Genomic DNA, 21055 nt, shown 5'->3' with positions numbered 1-21055 from the left:
TTGTCGCAGTGAAGTTGGCTACAAATTCACTACGCATTCACGCCGCGTCGATGAATGAATGCGTGGCCAACTTCACTGCGACAAGTTCAATGCAACTCATTGTCAGTGTACATACACACATGTGAAATGTGAGCCGAATACTACCGAGTCTTGCCGGAATAAGTCGATGTCAGACGAATCCCCTCCTCGCCCCAATTATCAGAGCCCCCCTTACCTAAAGTAGCAGTTTATGCTCCGTCTATATTTTCATATGTCTATGTACTCTAACACGTTAAGATCGTACTGCGACGGCGCGCGGTATCAGCCGCGTCAAGGCGGCGCGTACAAAATTCAAAACGGTAGTACATCGGTCGCCTATGCATCTACATATTAGGGGTGTTCATCTTTCAAAAATTTTTGAAATTGACTTGACGACATATCGCATCCAATGCCTTTTAGGGTGCTGGTTACGATACAAAAAAGAAATTTCGAAAATTTTAATTCCCTGTGCTTCCAGAATTCGATTGAAAATTCGAAAAACCGCTGGAATAGACAACCCGCGCGACAGGTCTTTCCTATGCAAACTCGAGACGTGAGGTAAGTGAAGGTGACTTTTTTTGGTCATTTAGAAGTGTAGTTCGGTGATGGAAAGGTTTGACACTCTTATCACATATGCAACAGTGCTCTCGGAGAAGTCAAAATTGCTCACATTTAAGAGATTTTTGGAGGTACAGTGTAGAGCAGCTTCTAGCTTTTCTGAAGAATATAGTAACATTTATAATATACTGAGATACACAAATACTCATTGTTTGCGTTTGGCGCTGACCGTAACCCCGGTATCTTGAACCATGCAAGATGGTTGGCAGTAGCCAATTGCATCATGCGCCTCTACGTCAGAATGTCTAGGCCTACAAGTCTACTGCTCATCCTAATGCAACATCTGACCAAAGTATACATTCCTACTTGATTTAGAATCAAGAAGCACAGCTCATGCACGGATGGTGCCAAACATCTGTTCTATATCATTCAGCAGTCCAGAAGTCGTTCAACTGTTTGAGAGTGACAGGGGAAAGCAGGAACATCAATCACATCATGGTCCCTGGATGGTCCTGCACCGTTTCTGCTGGGCAATAAACTTCTGAGATATTCATCAGTAAGATCCTGGAGAATAGGCGGAGAGGTGATGATGTTTGCTTCCCAGTCGATCATTTGGGTGTAGTCTCTTGCTGCAAAGTTCACTTTTAGTACGTGGAAGTACCGGATTTCACCGTATCGCTTCTCCATTCTCGATTTAAGTATCCGCTTGATTGCAAGCTCACGAATGTCAGGTCTCTCATCAATGATCATGGCAATCAGAATATTTTCTGGATGGGCAAAGTACGCGTTGTTCGCGATAACTTTGTCGACCGACTCCCTGTACTTTGCTGGAAAACTTCTGGACTGCTGAATGATGTAGAACAGATGTTTGGCACCGTCCGTGCATGAGCTGTGCTTCTTGATTCTAAATCAAGTAGGAATGTATACTTTGGTCAGATGTTGCATTAGGATGAGCAGTAGACTTGTAGGCCTAGACATTCTGACGTAGAGGCGCATGATGCGATTGACTACTGCCAACCATCTTGCATGGTTCAAGGGACCGGGGTTACGTTCAGCGCCAAATGCAAACAATGAGTATTTGTGTATCTCAGTATATTATAAATGTTACTATATTCTTCAGAAAAGCTAGAAGCTGCTCTACACTGTACCTCCAAAAATCTCTTAAATGTGTGCAATTTTGACTTCTCCGAGAGCACTGTTACATATGTGATAAGAGTGTCAAACCTTTCCATCGCCGGAGTACACTTCTAAATGACCAAAAAAAGTCACCTTCACTTACCTCACGTCTCGAGTTTGCATAGGAAAGACATGTCGCGCGGGTTGTCTATTCCAGCGGGTTTTCGAATTTTCAATCGAATTCTGGAAGCACAGGAAATTAAAATTTTCGAAATTTCTTTTTTGCATCGTAACCAGCACCCTAAAAGACATTGGATGCGATATGTCGTCAAGTCAATTTCAAAAATTTTTGAAAGATGAACACCCCTACTACATATGTGTTTAACGATGCTGGGTAATCATCAAAACTGCGACAGAAATGACAACAATTTTTCAAATTATTTTGAATCAAATATTTTCTTCACTTACTTACAAATTATAATCTTTATAAGTAATCTTCTTTATTTCATGGGAACAGAAGAGCAGTAACAATTTATTTTACTTTAAATAATGTAAATGTTAATTTACACCACAAATTATCATAAGATTATTTCAAACAACATCCAACTCTGATCATACAATATGAAAATAATGAACAGTCCATCTATTTACTTTACACGCGTATCATAACCCAAGATCATCTTACTATTACACATGTAAAATACCTTCTATAACCACGACCTCTTTTCGTTGCTTGCCATAACTTTAGGAGCATTGCTGAGAAATTACATATACAGTGTAAAAATATTTTTTAACCAAAAAAAATCCTACTTCGAAATGCACTAAAAAGTGTAAAATAATTACTATTTCATTTATACCAGTATTCCACAACTATTAATACAATCTACTTAATCGTTAAATAGGATACTAAATATATTTCAACCTTTTCGGAGGCGGCGCAAAATTAAAAGTACCTGACTATACGATCCTGCCAATAACGATTTGATTGCGGTATGGCAAACTTGGTAATTAATAAGTCGTAAGAAAACTTATTCGAAACGTTATAGATACGGCAGAAAACATTTGTAATTGTAGCGATTGTATCAGAAGTTGGTAGCACTTCTGATGTACATGTATACTGCATTTCACGAGAGACCATACTTAACTTGCGCAGCTCACTAGGTCTAGGGAGATTTTTAATAACGCGTGAGATTCCCCTCTACAGCTTGCTTCTTAATTTGCGATCATATAAATGGTGGACAGAAATATATTACGTACGATAATTGATAAGGGATGATGATATGGTAAAGATGCACGATATAATGAAATTCCTATTATTTTTCAAAGAAAAAATTATATGTTTAATTTTGCGCCGCCTCCGAAAAGGTTGAAATATATTTAGGATCCTATTTAACGATTAAGTAGATTGTATTAATAGCTGTGGAATACAGATATAAATGAAATAGAAATTATTTTATACTTTTTAGTGCATTTCGAAGTCGGATTTTTTTGTTGTTAAAAATTATTTTATTTCACACTTTTTAGTGGAACGAGCAGTATTCGAAGTTTACTTGCAGGGACAACTTTGAAAAATCGCGATCGGTATATTCCTTGGACGGTAACTCTAAAGAATAGGCTTTTTATTATAATAACAATAGTTACTATCAATAAGAAGTTACATAAATTTTGGGAAATGCAATCATCGTGGAATGATCTACGAAGTGTGAAAACTTTCATCGCAATCGGTGCATTCCTTGAACCAGAACGTATTTTGCAATAATGATGTAACCGATCAATGTCCCATCAATCGGCACATAATGTAGGGGCCTAAGGCGCCGCCCTTCCACCGTTCCAAAAAGGTGAGAGCGCACGCGCAGGATCCCCTTCGCTGCCTAGAGCACTGAGCGAGGTGCCTGCCGATCGGCGGAACGAGCATTTGTCGTCGAGACCCGAATGCGAACGGACGCATCTGTAACTCTTGTAAATTTGATCAAGCGCTCGCACGTACCGCAAGCCGACCAGCCGCTACGAAGTATCGTGCGTTGGTCTTGCTTCCGAGATTGCTTCCGCGCCCATGAGCGACCGGTGCTAGATTCTCCTATCTACCGAAGCCCTAGGAGTTCGCAAGAAAAGAGAATCTGCTCACGCGAGCCATGAGATGTGTGAGGGAGTCGGTGCCCATTTCCAAGTAGATCTCCTACGATTAGAGAAAGAGCTCGACGGCAGGTTTCCCGTCTCGACGGTGTGTGTGTGTGTGCGTGTGCACGTGTGTGGCTGAACCATGCGCTCCGCGCTCCGCGCACGTATCGTTAGTATGTTCGAATCAAAGGCTAACCATGCTCCTAAATATTTCTTGCACTCCGTGTTAAAGTAAATAGAGAAAATACGACAATCCGCGACAAAATGTACGTGACTGCGGTCGCATAAAGAACTACGAATAAACCATTGTGATGTTTCCTCTCTAATAATCTGGGCGTATCCCTTTTACTTCGTTTCCCTTCCCTTCTTTACGATAACGTGCTCTGGAGAAAGAGCACGGTTACAATGAAAACCGTTCGAAATAAAAAAATGCGAAATGTTTTTATAACGGGACCAATCGGAACACGTATCCTACAAGACGCAAAAGATTTCATTCCGATTGGTCCATTCATCTCGGGGTAATCGGTGAACAGAGCCAGAAAAAAAAATACTCATCGAATTGAGTATCCTCCTCCTTTTCGAAGTCGGATAAAAATGGTGAATTATGTTTCCGATCAACATGCTCGCTGTCAAATGGAAAGACAATCGCGATGTATACGCGTTGTCAACTTGCCACTTCGCGGATTACGTAAATACCAAAAAATAGATTATCGGACAGGAAAAATGGTACAAAAACCATCTTGCATTGTCGATTACACTGCCAATATGGGAGCAGTCGACAACAGAGATAAAGTAATATCTAGTGTGCAGTCTATCCGAAAAAGCATTAACTGGTATAAGAAATTTTTTTTCATGTGCTTGACGTGGCAATTTGGAATGCATACTGTTTGTACAAGTTTGGAGAAAAAAAGGAAGTTACAATGCGAGCCTTTCATCTCAAATTACTACAAGAAATTTTTTAAAAGTACATGGACATGAATAATAACATTATCTGTAGAAAATCTATCGTTGATCACCTGTTTAGATTAACCGAAAAACACTTCCCATCCTATTGTAAATCAAAAAAAAAAAAAATCTAAAAAGGCACTACGAAATTGTGTCGTATGTTCGAAAAACGATACAAGACGACGATCGTGCTACGAATGTGAAGATTGTAACGTGGGTCTATGTGTTGTACCGTGTTTTAAGACGTACCATACTCAATTGTATTATTAATTATTAAAGTAAATTGTTAAAGTCAACATACGTGTATCATATCTTTAAGAAAAATTATAATTTAATCATCAAACACCTCATTCCAATGTACTCGTGTGGAGAACAGCATTATCCGTCACACATTGCAGTGCTGTATCATTTACACGTAATTCGCGTTGAACTCTGCCGTACAGAGAAACAGCTCCGCGCAAAGTTCAGCCGTGCCTAAGAGGTTAAAGTGTCAGCTATAAAAAGATACAATTTCTTGCTTTCTATCTATTGCCGCTAGAGCTCGGCAATTGGGAGGCTACGCCAATGCTGCAGTTATCATTCTATTTCACTTTATCCAGATATGCTCGTCGTCGTCCTTTGTCACTGACCGCAGCCAATAACGACATAGCGCACGGGAGCAGGAGAGGTGGAACAGAGTGAGAAAGTAAACAATCTGCCTCGCCAACTTGTCGTGAACGGACAATATGTACACTCAGTCCCATCGAAGTTGTCGCAGTGAAGTTGGCCACGCATTCACTCACCGACGCGGCGTGAATGCGTAGTGAATTTGTAGCCAACTTCAGTGCGACAACTTCGATGAGACTCAGTGTACATATGTATACAGGGTGTCCCAGAACTGGGGTAAACCCGTGGAGGGATGATTGCTGAGGTCATTCTAAAACAACTTTTTCCTTTGTCAAAATGTTAGTTAAGACCTCGTTTTCGAGTTATTAACGAAAAACACTGACCAATCAGAGCGCGCCTTTAGCGCGGGCCGAACCGCGAGAGTGTTGGGTATGCTCTGCGTTCAAACCGTGGTCGTGATCAAGTGCATCAGCACCGCATCGGTATAACAGGATTCGCTGAGCGAAAGTTGTATCGAATAATGAATTAAAAATAGAAAGGAATAATAATATCGAATTATTGGTTGCTCATGAATAACGAATCCTATTACACCAACGTGGTGCCGATACACTTGATCACGACTACGGCTTGAACGCAGTGCATACCCAACACTCTCGTGGTTCGGCCCACGATAAAGACGCGTTCTGATTGGCCAATGTTTTTCGTTAATAACTCGAAAACGAAGCCTTAACCAGCATTTTGGCAAAGGAAAAAGTTGTTTAGAATGACCTCAGCAATCATGCCTCCACGGGTCCTACCCCAGCTCTGGGACACCCTGTATATAAAATAGATGTAGTAATAACAGTCACTTGTTTCTATTCATAAATGCGTCAAAACACACTTAACCTTACCTTTTTATTGTAACTTTACAGCAAATTTCAAAAGAACACGAATTTCCGCAAAAAAGACAAACACCTCAATAATGTACTCAAAAAGATGAATTTAACGATACAGTAATGCTTCGAAATAAGCAAGTGGCTCGGGACCGAACAGTTGCTTATTTCGAAGCAGGTATGCTATTCGGCTTGACTTTGTTCTCGAAACGGGACGATAGAGAACGCGAGAAACGAGTGAGAGATCCGAGGTAGCGGCAAATCATAAAGTGATCGGCCGAGCAGCGATGTTATTTTTTGGACAAGGATAGAATATAGCATGCCCTCTCATTCTCGCACTATGCTTTATTTCGAAGCAAATATACCAGACTGAGAAAGCATTATATATATTCCATCCTTCTTCTACTAACCGATGTCACTGCTCAGTCGAGCGTGAAATTTATTACACTAAACATCGGCTTCGCGCTTTCATGGACCTCTCACTCATTTCTCGTACCTCTCACTTTGCGGGCGACTTGAAACAAAGAAGAGGGGATACGGAGTTGCTTATTTCGAAGCAGAGACCACTTGCTTATTTCGAAGCATTACTGTATATGACACGTCAAAATCGCTTAACGCGCCATTTCCTAAGAATGTTTCTTTCTTAATTGTTATTGATGTTATCGATCACTCGTTTGCGGCACAATTCAGCACACACATAGCACAATACGGCACAAAAAAGAAAAACTTTTTTTATTTTAGTTTTCTTGAGTACGCTTTGACTTACAGAGTGGCGGTTTACGGCACAATACGACACAAACGTAGCACAATGAAGCACAATTTCAAAAAATACAAAATTCGGAAAGTGCGGGGCTAACTTCACACACGTCAAGAACGGGCAGAAATTTCTTTTGCTCATAACACCTTAGTCACACAAAGTGATTGTTATAGACAGTTTAAATAAACCGCGACTTGATAATAACATTAGCGACAACGAGCGCCAGGTACCTAGTGTTTACGCGAGTGCCCTCTCCATAAACGGAAGAATGCGAGCTCTTCTCGACCGGGCTACCGAACCGTGCGGACACGTTGTACTAATCGTAAGCAGTGATTTAAATAAATTAGTTCTCGACTGGTGCTGAGTTTCTCTCCATACACAACAGTGATCCGACTAGATCGATTAGATTGATAGACGAAAATTCAATGCAATAGTTAACACAACGCAGGAATCTGAAACCGCGAATACTTTCGATTAAAGCCCGTACACGACAAGCAATAGCAATAGATGTTATAAATTCCAATCTGAAAGAAGGATATTTACCATGTGTTAAGAGGTAGCGAGAGGTCCTTGCCGGCGTAGAGTCCGAACAAAAAATAAATTCAAATAAGAGGTAGTGGTCGAAAATCTCGTCAGTTTACGTATTATAAAATAGTTAAGTGTTCGTGAGGATGGCAGTTACACCTGGCGAGGCGATCTGCGCGGTCAAGAGATACAATAGGTTGTCTTCGGCACGTTACTCGAGGTTCACAATGCACTTTCAGGTGCACACACACATTCGAGGAAACACCCAACGCAGGAGGAATTCACGAGGTCGTTCTAAAGTTTCCTTTTTGATTAAACGAGGTGTCCGTCACGCGTTCGAAGGCACGTGGCTACGATGCGGGGCCCGTGCACACAATTTCCACCAATTCACGCGAGGTGATCGTCGGAACAAGGAAAACCGACCTTCCTGATCGTGAGGCGACGCAGAGGCACTCAAATTGTCCGAAGATACACACAATAGATTACTAGAATCGCTCGTAAGAATACAAGTTTGCTCAGAGAGATACTAACGTGACCGTGTACAAAGTCAATATGGCTACGCGGCACGCGTCGTTCGTACGAGGGCTGTAGTACCCGAAAGAGAACGCGAGGCGGCGGCACCTCCCGGACGGGCCCCTGTACTGAGGTGACCATATATACGCCCTTGACCGGGCGCTCACGCAACACCATGAATTGATAATGTTGATGACTTGTGTACATTCGCGAAGCTGCAGTCCCGGTTAACGACGATGGCGTGTGTCATGTCCTGGCTATTAACACCTTAGAAAAAGACTTAGAAATAGAATTATCTCCACAAGAATTGGTACCCTTTGAATATAATAATTTTCCAGAAGAGGAAGAATATTTTTACTCCGATTCAGAAGATAAAATTCCAGCAAATAGTTCAGACAGAGTTTTCGAAATTATTAAAAGATTACGTTTAGATCATTTGAATGACGAGGAAAGAGAACATATAATTAGCCTCATAGAAAAATTTCCAGAAAGATTTCATTTACCTAATGACAAACTGCAGGCAACAGCGTTCATTAAACAGAACATACCTACAATAGATGACATCCCGATTAATCCTTTCGGTACGAGCGCCGGATATATCCGGCATCCATCTGATGACCTGTGTGGACGAGCGCCGGATATATCCGGCATCCATCTGATGACCTGTGTGGACGAGCGCCGGATATATCCGGCATCCATCTGATGACCTGTGTGGCCGAGTGCCGGATATATCCGGCATCTATGATATGTGACAATCCGTGTGAAAAAACGAACAAGTGACATCTATGTATAGTTTATACAATTATATTTTATTTTACCGACGTATGAGATATGGATCTTATTCAAAATATATTTCGCGCTCACGCATAAAACCTTGAACTGTTACATTTTTTAACAATCGTTCTGTGTTCTTATCTGTGTTGATTGGGTATCAGCAGAGCGATAGTTCTAACCTAATACAGATCATTTTAACAAAAAGTCTTTTGTTACAAGAATTCTGGAAAAACAGCTACAGGTATAATTGTCGTTTGATTTCAACTAATCTATTAAAAAATTTTGAGGTTACGCTTTTGTTCGAAACTTGTTTATAGATTTTTAAAAATTCAGGCCCTTTTCAGAATGAATAGAGGAAACAAAAGATTTATAAACGGTCTTACTGACTCTGAAAGTGACGAAAATTGTGAAAATGTAAATAATTTTAATCGACGTAAAAGAAGAATAAATGTAATATATAGCAGTTCTGAATCGGAAACAGAAATGACCCAGGAGGTTGATGACACGAACTGTGAAGTAAAATGGTCAGACAATCATTTTGTACCAAAAATTCATCGATTCAATTCAAAACACTCGGGAATCACCAACCAAATACGCCTGTCATCTCAAATCATTGATTATTTTCAACTATTTATATCTGACGAGTTAGTAGACATAATTGTAGAAGAGTCGAACTATTATTTGGCCCAACAAACCAATAACAATACGAATAATCAAGAACCAATGACGCGAAATGAGTTGTATTGTTTTTTGGCCACGTCGTTATTGATGACGCGAAATAAAAAACTATCACTCAAGGAGTACTGGAGCACGGACGATTTTCTACGCAGCGATATTTTTGGGAAAATAATGACCAGAGATCGTTACTTCCTGCTACTCAGAATCTTACATTTCTCCCATGAACCGGGATGCATTGGCGACCGCCTAATAAAAATAAAAAGAATAGTTGATATAATACGACACTCGTTCAGTGCGGCATTTGTGCCTTACCAAGAACTTTGCATAGACGAAAGCTTACTTCTATACAAAGGCCGCCTATCTTTTAAACAGTATATTCCGAAGAAAAGGAATCGGTTCGGGATAAAGTCCTTTATTCTTTGCGATTGCAAGACCGGATTCGTGCAGGACATTATCATTTATACTGGAGCATCTACAGTTGCGGATAGTCCGATCAAGGGCATTGGAAAGTCTGGAGCAATCGTCTTACAACTATTGAAGACATACTTAGGAAAGGGCCATACCCTTTATGTGGATAATTTTTACTCCAGTCCCGCATTATTTAGTCTATTATTCGCCAATCGCACAAATGCATGCGGGACAGTAACAAAGAGACGACAAGGAATGCCCAAGATCGAAAATAAATTGAAAAGGGGAGAGGTGTCTTTTCGTAGCTCGGAAAGTTTATTGGTTTTAAAATGGATGGATAAGAGAGAAGTATACATGATCTCAACTATGCATACTGCAGATGTTATGACAGTGTCCAGACATAGAGGAAGACAGAGTGTACAAAAGCCTGTATGTATTGTAGATTATAATAATTCCATGGGTATAGTTGATAAAGTGGATATGGTAATAAGTAGTGTAAATTCAACTCGAAAAACTTTAAAATGGTACCGGAAATTTTTTTTTCATCTAATTGATATTTGTGTATGGAATGCGTATTGCCTTTATAAACATAAAAGGAACGCAACCATGTCCATGGCGAACTTTCAATTGCAGTTGATAAAACAAATATGCGCTAAATATCATAAAGATTACATCAATCAACAAGTAAGAAAAAATGATTATCCGATGAGATTGACAGAGAGACATTTTCCGTCATTGTTTGTGCCAAAAAGAAAGAACCTGAGCCGACGGTGCGTTGTTTGCAGCAAAAATGATAAAAGATCGGAATCAAGATACGAATGCAAAGAATGCAATGTTGGTTTATGTATAAATCAGTGTTTTAAAATATATCACACCCAATTATATTATTAGCCGTTATACATATAATCATATATTAATTAAAAATATGTAAACAGTAATTGTTATATTTATAATTTTGTATATAATTTTGTATATACTTCTGTATTTAATTTTGTATATATTTCTGTACCGAATTTTGTATAGATTTTACTTATAATTAATAGAATTTTATATAAATAATTTTTAATATTGAAGCAAAAACCAACACTTGTTGTCAAAAACATTGTTTTATTAAGCACAGTTCTTATTTAACGCTTAGGAAAATGTTCATAGAAAGGTAGACTGACAGTGTGTTATACGATACCTTTCGGCCGAATCAAGACAGTTTGTTATAAGCACATTTTCGGCGCGGCACCTCGTTCAGCGGGGGTATCATGACGGACAGAACGCCCGTACCGAAAGGGTTAATATACGACAATACAGATTTCCTCCGATCCACAGGCAAGAAATAGAAAGTCAAATTTTAAACAAATTATCTGACGTAATTATTCAACCTTCAAATTCGCCATATAATTCATCGCTTTGGATCGTCCCAAAGAAACCCGATTCTAAAGGCAATCCAAGGTGGCGAATGGTAATAGATCTTCGGAAATTAAATGAAAAGACAATTGGCGATGCATATCCATTGCGGAATATTTCTGAAATATTAGATCATATAGGAAACGCTCAGTATTTTTAAACTTTCGATTTAACCAGTGGATTTCAACAAGTAGAAATTGATCCAAAAGATGGTCATAAAAAAGCTTTTACTCCGACTGGTTCTCCTAAATGTTCATTACTAGTTTCTTCTTCGTATACAACATTCAAAGTAACAGCCTGGGTGAGCGCCGCTTCAATAATTTGCTCTGCGTGAGTAAATTGTTCGACGGTTGCGATACCCATCATAGGTTTCAACTCGTGTTGCCGTCGAAGAAAACATTGTTGCGAAGATTCGTTTTCGGACATAAGTGTACTTTCATCACGAAATGGAATGTGACACACTATTAAGTTATAGAAATATCCTTCTCTGTCACTGTTCCGGGTATAATATCGGTGGCGAAGTACAGCTGGTTTATTTCTTATTCGTATTCGGGTATTGTCCTTTAATTTTATAAATTTCGACCTTGATATTTCTTCATCGTCATTTCTAAGTTCTGCGTCTCCATCCTCTTCTGTCCACATACCACTGGAAACTGTTTCATATCGGACAGCAAATTCAGCTAAGCTCAAATCCTCTAGATTGTCTGGTCTCTTTACGTAACGATCGAATATGTTATTGAAAAATGATGTTTCATATTCTTCGAATCGCAAAATTCTATATCTCTGCTCAGGCCGACAGCTATTTATAAATACAGCTTTTCGCGAGCTCATTTTCAGAGGCAAATGACATAACCGATAAGCACATTCTGGAGCACTAACCACACGTTGAGACAGAATTGCCATAGATACCGAAAATAGTTGATCCCGGACGGTACCGCTCCGGCGTTTCGCTCGTAAAATGGCTTCTTTAATAATATTTCCTGTGTCCTGCGGCTCGCATTTACTTGCGTATTTAGCTATATAATATGTTCGGCCCTCGACGTTTTATTTTGTGTCAAGACCGAAGGTAGTTTATGACTTCAAGTGGCTCGGTGCGTAGACCACCATGAACAGCCTATGCCTCGAAATACGAACCGAGGCAGGGTCTTTGTTTAGTTCCCGCTAGGATCGGTCCTAACGTAAGCACGGCCAAGTCGTAAATTATCCAACGGTTTGTCATCGCCATTCCGATAAGTTAGAGAGCAAGCGAGAACGGAAATTAGCTCTTCGTTGACCTTTTTTTAATGCGTAGATTCTCGGGCGATCGACACTTATTAGGCAGTCTAAAAAGAAGCTTGCAAGAGTTCGGATCGCGATCGACGACATGGTTCGTCCACGAGTGCAAGTTTAAAGAATTCTAATAATAACGTATATTATGGTCGTGACGACGACCCGTAGAGTTGGTTAAGCATGTACCTCTCTAATTTACATTATCACCTGATATCATGTAAGCTGTCGAGCGTCGACCTGCCGGGTTGGGTACTGCATGTAACCACCCGGACCCGTATTCGCTTACATGGTCAGGTATTATAATCGAACGCAATGACATTTATTGCACGCATTTCCACCGGTCATTAGTATAATCAAACGTAATATTAACCCCTTAATGCACACATTAATTTTGAATTTTCGTTCCAAAAATGATCAGTTTTTTTTTAAGTGAAAATTTGTTGTTTATATATAATTAAATTGAGAAAAAATATTGGAAGGTGGAAAGGGGGCAAGACAAATGAATAAATCGTAGTTTCTTAAATATATGATCTTTATTCGTTAAACATCACGTACATATATTATAAAAAATTTATTATAGAAATATATTTTATTTTTATATCATAAAAAAGTACATTAAAAATTTAATTGTGTGTGGTACACCATGAAACATGGCACGGCACACAATGCCACATTACACGGTTTACAAAAATATCTTGTCTCTTTTCGCATTTTCTTTCCATTCTTATCTCTTTTGCTGCAACATACAGTGCAACACCTATATGTGTTATGCTTTTTTTCAGTTGGTGGAACATATTCGGGAAAGTGCCTCTCAATTAGACGCATTGGACTAGGTTGAATACTAGGTCTTCCACCTTTTTTAGTAAGTGTATGAAATTTTCCAATTATGCTTTCTATCAAGGTTTTTCTAAATTCCAAATTGCTCTTTTGGCCTCCGTTTTTTTGGTACCACACAAATGCGTTCCACAGCGAAATATCTAATAAATGAAAAAATACTTTTTTGTAGTATTTTTTCCCCCTCTTTTTCATGGATGGATAGTCTTGAAGATGTTGATCCAGCCGATCTACACCTCCCATTGTATCATTATAGTCGATGACGACTTTCGGTTTGGAAATGGTATTTCCCTCTCTGTCACTTTTTTTTGTTGCCTCCATTTGTGGATTATGGATTGTAGATAGAAGACAAACGTCTTTCTTATCTTTCCATTTTAGCACCATTACTTTGCCCCTTTGAAACGCAATCGTTTCTCCCTTCTTCAACTTTTTCTTTTGCAATTCCAAGGGAACGTCTTTACGATTCACACGCAAAGTTCCATACGTGTCGGTTTTCTGTTTGGTAAGTAAGTCTGCTAACTGAGGGGACGTATAAAAATTGTCCGTTGTTAGGCAATATCCCATACCAAACAGTGGTTCCATAAGTGATAATACAACCTAGGAAGACATAGGTAAATCCTTGTATTTATCATTTATTTTTGTACCTTTCCCTGTATATAATATACTGGAGTATAAATATCCAGACTTTAACTCGCATAGACAATAGAGTTTGATTCCAAATCGAGCCCTTTTCAGTGGGATATATTGTACCCAACTTAGACGCCCTTTATACAGCATCAGACTTTCATCAATGCTGATGTCCCTTTCGGGAATATATAATGAGCTACATTTATTATTTATGCTCTCGAAGACAGGCCATATTTTATTTAGTTTAGGCTGTGGATGAGTTTCAGGATTGTAGTCTTCATTGTTGCAAAAATGCAAATTCCTTTGAACATAGTAATATCTTCTGTAAGGGAATAGCTTCGAGAAGATGGGTGTTTCAAACAATTCCGAAGTTGTCCAGTACATTCTTTCCTCTGGTTTGATTACAATTCCTTGAAGAATTTTCATTGCAAGAAAAACGTGCATTTCTTCAAAAGTAACTGGCGACCATGATCTTGACGCTAGTCCTCGCTGCTGTTGCGCAAATCTATTCGTTTCCGTAACAATGTGGTTGATCAGAGAATCATCAAAAAATAATTGATAATAAAAAAAAAACATCAAGCTGTTCTGGCGGTGCAAAAGTGCAGCCAGGAGCTCCAATAAATGGATATCTTGGTGGTGCAGGGACGGACTGATTGGTAATAACATACCAATTCCCCGCTAAATCCAAATTGGCGTTATCGTCGCTTTCCTCGGATTCAATTTCAATTTCACTATCACTTTCTTCGGAACCACTTTGCGATAGATTGGCATATTCTGATTCACTATCGCTCATTTTCAAAGGGTTTTACTGAAATATACATATACAAAATAAAAGAATCAAGAAAATTCACTTGTATAAAATTGAATATGTTCTTATAACTCAATTACGATAAAGAAATTCAATGAAATAAAATATTTATATTACGTATTATTATATACAAAATTGACCTACCAAATAATTATGTTGAATGTTTTGGCTGGAGCAACAATTTTAGAATTTGAAAGCAAACTTTCATAAAATGTTCAGCATCACTGGCTGGCTTGAACTGTCAGTTCTCTATCTCGAGAAGTTTTGGAGCAGAGAGTGTCTGTTACAGTGCTCCTGATGGGCACTTATATTGACTTGGTACCCTGGTGGGGGAGAGGGGGGTGTGATTTCTTTACCCGAACACTAATTGGTTGTTTGCCTTTATGTGACGACTACGATTGACATGTACATTTCAAATCCGCACGGATGGTCAGACGCACGTGCCTGCCAGATCATATTTCGCGGAGGATCCTATTTCAATTTCAGATAAAGGCTGTTATGTTAGAACACATGTTTTTCTAGATTTTGTACGTTACGCCGTAACGGCCGTTACCCGTAATTATGTACAGGTTTCTATACAAATATTAGAAACCGTCCGCGTCGAACGAGCGTTTAAAAATAGCCAGTGAGACGCGTCCGTGACTGTCACGGGCGCGTACAAAATTGCCAGTAAGAAGCGCCCGTGAACGTCACGGACGCGTACGTTAAGGGGTTAAGAACATCATTAATGGCCAATTGTAATGTATTTTGAAGTTATTGTGTTCTATTGCAAATAAATTTTCTCCTTCTAAATATTCTTCAGTTTCGATCCGCGTGCATTTCTCGTTGTGTTAGTGCTTTTACCATGCTTCTTTCTCGTTTTCTTTTCCATTTTTTTCCTGTTTCTTATACTCTTCACTTTTTTCCTCATAGGGAGTCAACGTCTCCCCCTTCTCGGCTTCTACACTGCCGGACAAAATGAGGTAATTATTGAGATTAGGTTACACCTCACCGATTTCGATGAAATTTAAATATATTGTAAAACTCAATATTTTGAACAACTTTTTTCTATACATATATCCGCCGCTCGGCCATAGTTTTCGAGATATTTTCGAAAAACTGTCGAAACTAACACATTGAATTCTGGCCATCCGTGTGCGTCCGTGATACGTACGCATTAGTATGAGATAGCCGCTTTTCTACTGTTTCTACAGGCAACAACACGGCAACCGATGACCAGTATATATACCTTGTGTACACTGAGTCCCATCGAAGTTGTCGCAGTGAAGTTGGCGCACAAACACATTTACTGTGTTAGTAACTTCACTGCGACAACTTCGATGGGACTCAGTGTACACAAGGTATATATACTGGTCATCGGTTGCCGTGCTGTTGCCTACTTCTGCATTCATGATTTCAATGTATCGTAGATATGATGGCAGCTGGGAATTTAATATAGCCTAACCTAACCGAATCTACTCTAGCTAATCAGTGAATTAAGTTAAGTTAGGGTAAAGTGATACAGTATAGACTCGTTATAAGCAAAACGCTCGGGACCGGACTTTTGCTTATAACGTGTAGTTCCACCATTGTCTGATATTTGCGGACTGCTTCGAACGTAGAAAAGGACAGCCAGTGAAAGAGGACGGAGCGAATACAAACCGTTCTATGTCGGTAAGGCAACACTAATGCAACAACCTAACTTTGTTATTTTTCATTTTTCTTTTATAAAACCTTTTCCATGATATTTTGGAGATTTTTCTAATTAAAATGATACCAAACACGATATAATTCGGACCATATTTACTTGAAACAACTTATTATGTATCATTATCATTTCTATTAAATTAGAAAAAAGTTTTATCTCAAGTATCTGTTCAATCAGCTACAGTATCACAACAACCAGTTTTTATTAGATTATATAAATATTTGCATTTCATTATAAATCGATAGTTTCATTTTATTGGTAATTAATAATGTTAGAATGTATGTGCGTTGTTCTGGCGTAGTGGGGGCCGGAAACGATGCTTAGAAAGGAACGTTTGGTTGGTAGAATGTGCGAATGATTGAGAACGTGTAAAGATGTGTGACCTCAGGTTTTTACTATTATATATCAAATTTCAAGTATAAATAAATATTCACATCTATATTAATGATCCTTACACCGCTGTTCTGTCTTTTATTTTACTTTACTTAATAAAATCCCATCAAATAATGTAATTATAATGAAATGCAAATATTTATATAATTTAATAAAAACTGCTTAACATTGCTCTTTTATGTACAGCGTAGCACCGAAGATAATTGATCTGTTTAAATATATTTAGACGATAAAATTTGTCTAAATTAAATTAGATTAAATTCATAAATAATTTCATCGCTTTTGAAATGAATCCATTAATACCGCAAGATTTCAAATAAATTGAAACCCAAGTGACGGCACGAAACGCTGTGTCAAGTGCCAACGCATGAACCTTTCCTTCGATGCAACAGCAAAGAATCGACAAATTTTTCGGATGGATCCGTTGCCTCCGTTCCTTTGGAACGCCACGCAGCAAAACGAAACTCCTCGCCTGTAGTGGCCCAGTCCTATTGCCTAACCGTTTACATATATCAAGAAACGAAGAAATGTTGTCCGCGCCGCAGCATGCCGTTGCATGCAACGAGGCAACGTCTGCCTATTCAAAAGGGTTCGGAACGGTGATACGATACGGGCGTTTGATACTGGTGGATACCCGGCTTTAGAGATCTTTTTAGCTTATAACGGGTCTATACTGTATTCTGGTCGCCGTGAGGCGACCAGACACACGTTCTAAGATTCACAATCATGAAAATTAGTTAAATTTAATTTTTAAGCCCACCCGTAATATTGTAATCGTACTTTTGGCCTCTTTTTAGAGGTGTCTGTGTATCGATGTTTCCGAGAACCTTCGATACGCAGAGACCTTCGGCAATTATTTCTCCAGGAGTGGGTTTGAGTTTGGAAAATTATCAAAGGCGGAAAATGGGACGTTAGCAAGAAAATTAGACGTATTTAGAAATGAAAATATATCACAGTTTATTCTGTTGATGATAGCAGAAATGAATTCGGTATTTATGGTTATTCTGCTTACTTATTGACAAGAAATTTCAATACATACATTGCCGAGCTTTAACTCATATAAGAACGTACATTCCGAACAGACAATCGTGATAGACAGCAAAACCGCCGGTAAACACATAACGTATCGTGAGGACGCACGGCGCGTGAACTCTGTTAAACAATATTACAGCTCGCATATAAGACGAATTTAAATAACGGCGGAGTTTGAATTTAACGCTTTATCAAATATGTAGGTAGAGGAAATCCCTTAGATTCGACTCGCTCAAGTTTCTTATTGTCGGCACTTGTAAAAATAATTGTGGATACGTAGTCCGGCAAATTATTTACAATCCTTCAAATAAGATTTAGAAACCATTGGAAAATATAATCCAGGTGGCAGTGCCTCACCGGAATATTTCCACGTCTTGAGCGTGTGATTGTAAGGGGGTTGACACAATCGTTAATAGATTGTCGTATAAATGAAACGGAGGAAAGATCTGTGTGAGGGACTATGTCCCGCTAACAGATTTCGCCGTTGTCAGATACCAACAATTGCTACTTGAAAATAAAAGGAAAAGAGGAAGATATATATAGATATTGATAGATATATACACATATATATATAGATATGTATATAACGTCAATGATTTAAATGATATTATTTGGTTACTTTGCTTTAAACTTACTTTAACTTTAGTTTACGAACTTTACGAAAAAAGCATATATATATATATATTGTACCTTTATAAAATGACTCTGTCCTTCCGACTTTCGAGAGTCCGTTTAACTAAATCGATTAGCAATACCGTGAATCTGCTTGATTTAACGACTCCTCTGTTTGAGGCGCATATAATTTATCTGCGACGCAAGTGGCTTACTTAACGAACACAAGTCGGTTTTGACTTTACAAAATTGTACCGTTTTCGCGTAACGATTCAGTGATTTCGTGATCTACCCGCAAGCCGGTTGGAACGAGAGTGTCGATCCTTAGATCGACATCTAGATCGCTCAATCCTACGCATAGTGGGAGAAACCCCTTCTCTACGCACAAATCGCAAATAGGGAAAGGGATGCGTAGGCCACGCCGCTTCTCTAGATACTCTTTCGATGGATAATATCCATTTCTACCTTATCTATGTGACCGGAGAAATACGTACGGTTACATATGCCCCCCTCTAAAAGAAAGAAAAAGGACACGTTTACGCATGACTAGGCGTGATCCTTTTCCTCCTTTCTTTTTTTTTTTTTTTTTACGTTCGAACTACTTACCCTTTAAATATTGGACAGAGTTTTTACTTTGGTACTCAACGATTCCCATAAGAAAACAAAAACAGTTATATACCGCATAGTCCTAGTTTCTTAATTCGTACTACCGGTAACGACCCAGAGTGAGCACGTTACTGCACCGACTTGTAGGGAGAGCGGTTCCCTTAGAAGGCGACTCGTAATCAATGTGTTAAGGATTATAGGTTCGTGTGGTGTGCGGTTAAGGAGTGAAATCCAAACACTAATGTGCTAGAAACTGAATGAAAATATGTTTATTCAAAAATAAAAGGTAAGTGAATTGAAATATAAAAGAAAATCGCTAGTATTACAATAAGTGCGGCTAGAAATAGGAATACAGTAAGAAATTATAATTTGTTCGCCCTAAATTGGGAATACAATAAGAATTATGTAATTAGTGATAGAAAATAGTAATTAATAATTAGTAATGAGTTATAGTAATTAATGATTATCTATAGCGCTAACGCGAGAGTGGCTTAACTCTTCTACCACAGTCAATACTCTGTTCAATTTCACAAATAACTTAGGAAACTAAACTCCAGAGGTTTGTGCTAGACTATTGGAATCAAGTTAACCTTCCTATAGGTCGCAATCGGTTTCTGGTTATACCAGAGCCGTGTTAGACGCAGGCCGTTCAAGGAGCTCCGCTCCTCGCTAGCTCTTTACACTTGAGTGTTGGCTTAGCGTAACACCTGTGTAACACGTTGCGCACCGCGAATAGGAGGTCCACTGATCCGTAGTCCTGCACGCCACCAGTGGAATAGTAGGAATTAGCTGTAGCTCGCGCTCTATCGCTGCCTAAACAGTTCAGCGCAAGCTTTTCTCTACTGCCCAGAGTATTGTCTGCTTCAGGTCGAGGCCTGAGAAGATCTGCGATGAAACTGTGCGGAACGCCTCTATTTATACTCAGATTTTGCTGAGTCGGCACTTTTTTTCCGCATAGAGTTCTTGGGGTAGCTGGGTTTTTCCCATCACGTGGTAGTCCAGCATCCCCACTCTAGAATACTACCCCACCGTATGTTTACTGGGGTTGCGCTGGCGCGTGCGTAGTCAGACGTCGATAATTTATCGGTAAACTGTTTTACCGTCCGACTTATCGACTAAACTTTTATCCATGAATTTAACAGACTCGGTTATCGACGAAAATGAAAATATTTATTACAAAAATTTTATACACTAAATATTAACAATAAAAATTAAATAAAATACTTTGTATGAAATATAAAATTAGTTACAATAAAGAAATTAAATAAAAAAGATATTGTGTTTGGTTATTGGGTCGTTACATACCGGTAAACTGACAATAATTTACTCTCTCTGAACGGATGTAAACAAAATAGAACGCACTCTGCAATCTGCAATCTGCAATCAAGAAGAGGCGGGTATATGCACGGTACCGTTTAATCATGACTGACTGTCTTTAAACATAACATCACTGTTGGTTTGTTGTTTTAAAGCAAAATAAAAATCAAAATAAACGCATCTCTGCAAAGACTTAACTTAAATAATGCACTGTTCGGCTAATTAAGAAAACAAAACAATACAACTCAAAATAATATTCGCACTTAAAGTAAATCAGTCTTCAAATAAAATAATACGTACTGTTCGGATAATAAACAAAACAATATAACACAAAATAATATATCTACTTAACATAACTCAGTCTTTAAATGAAATAAAATGTATTGTTTATATAATTGATAACAAAAATATATCTGCACAATGCAAAATCATCGATAAATTGAACAGAACTTGTATTTTCACAATCTTAACAATCGTAACTATAAAACTGTCACCCAAAACTGCACTCACTCCGTTTTCTCCTTCGCCTTGGCCGCCTCATATGCCCACGCCATTTTCAATAGTCCCAGCGGGTCAATCGGGTC

This window comes from Osmia bicornis, unplaced genomic scaffold (genome assembly GCF_907164935.1).
Source record: "Osmia bicornis bicornis unplaced genomic scaffold, iOsmBic2.1, whole genome shotgun sequence".
NCBI classification, from domain to species: Eukaryota; Metazoa; Arthropoda; class Insecta; order Hymenoptera; family Megachilidae; genus Osmia; species Osmia bicornis.
This window is presented reverse-complemented; position numbering follows the sequence as displayed.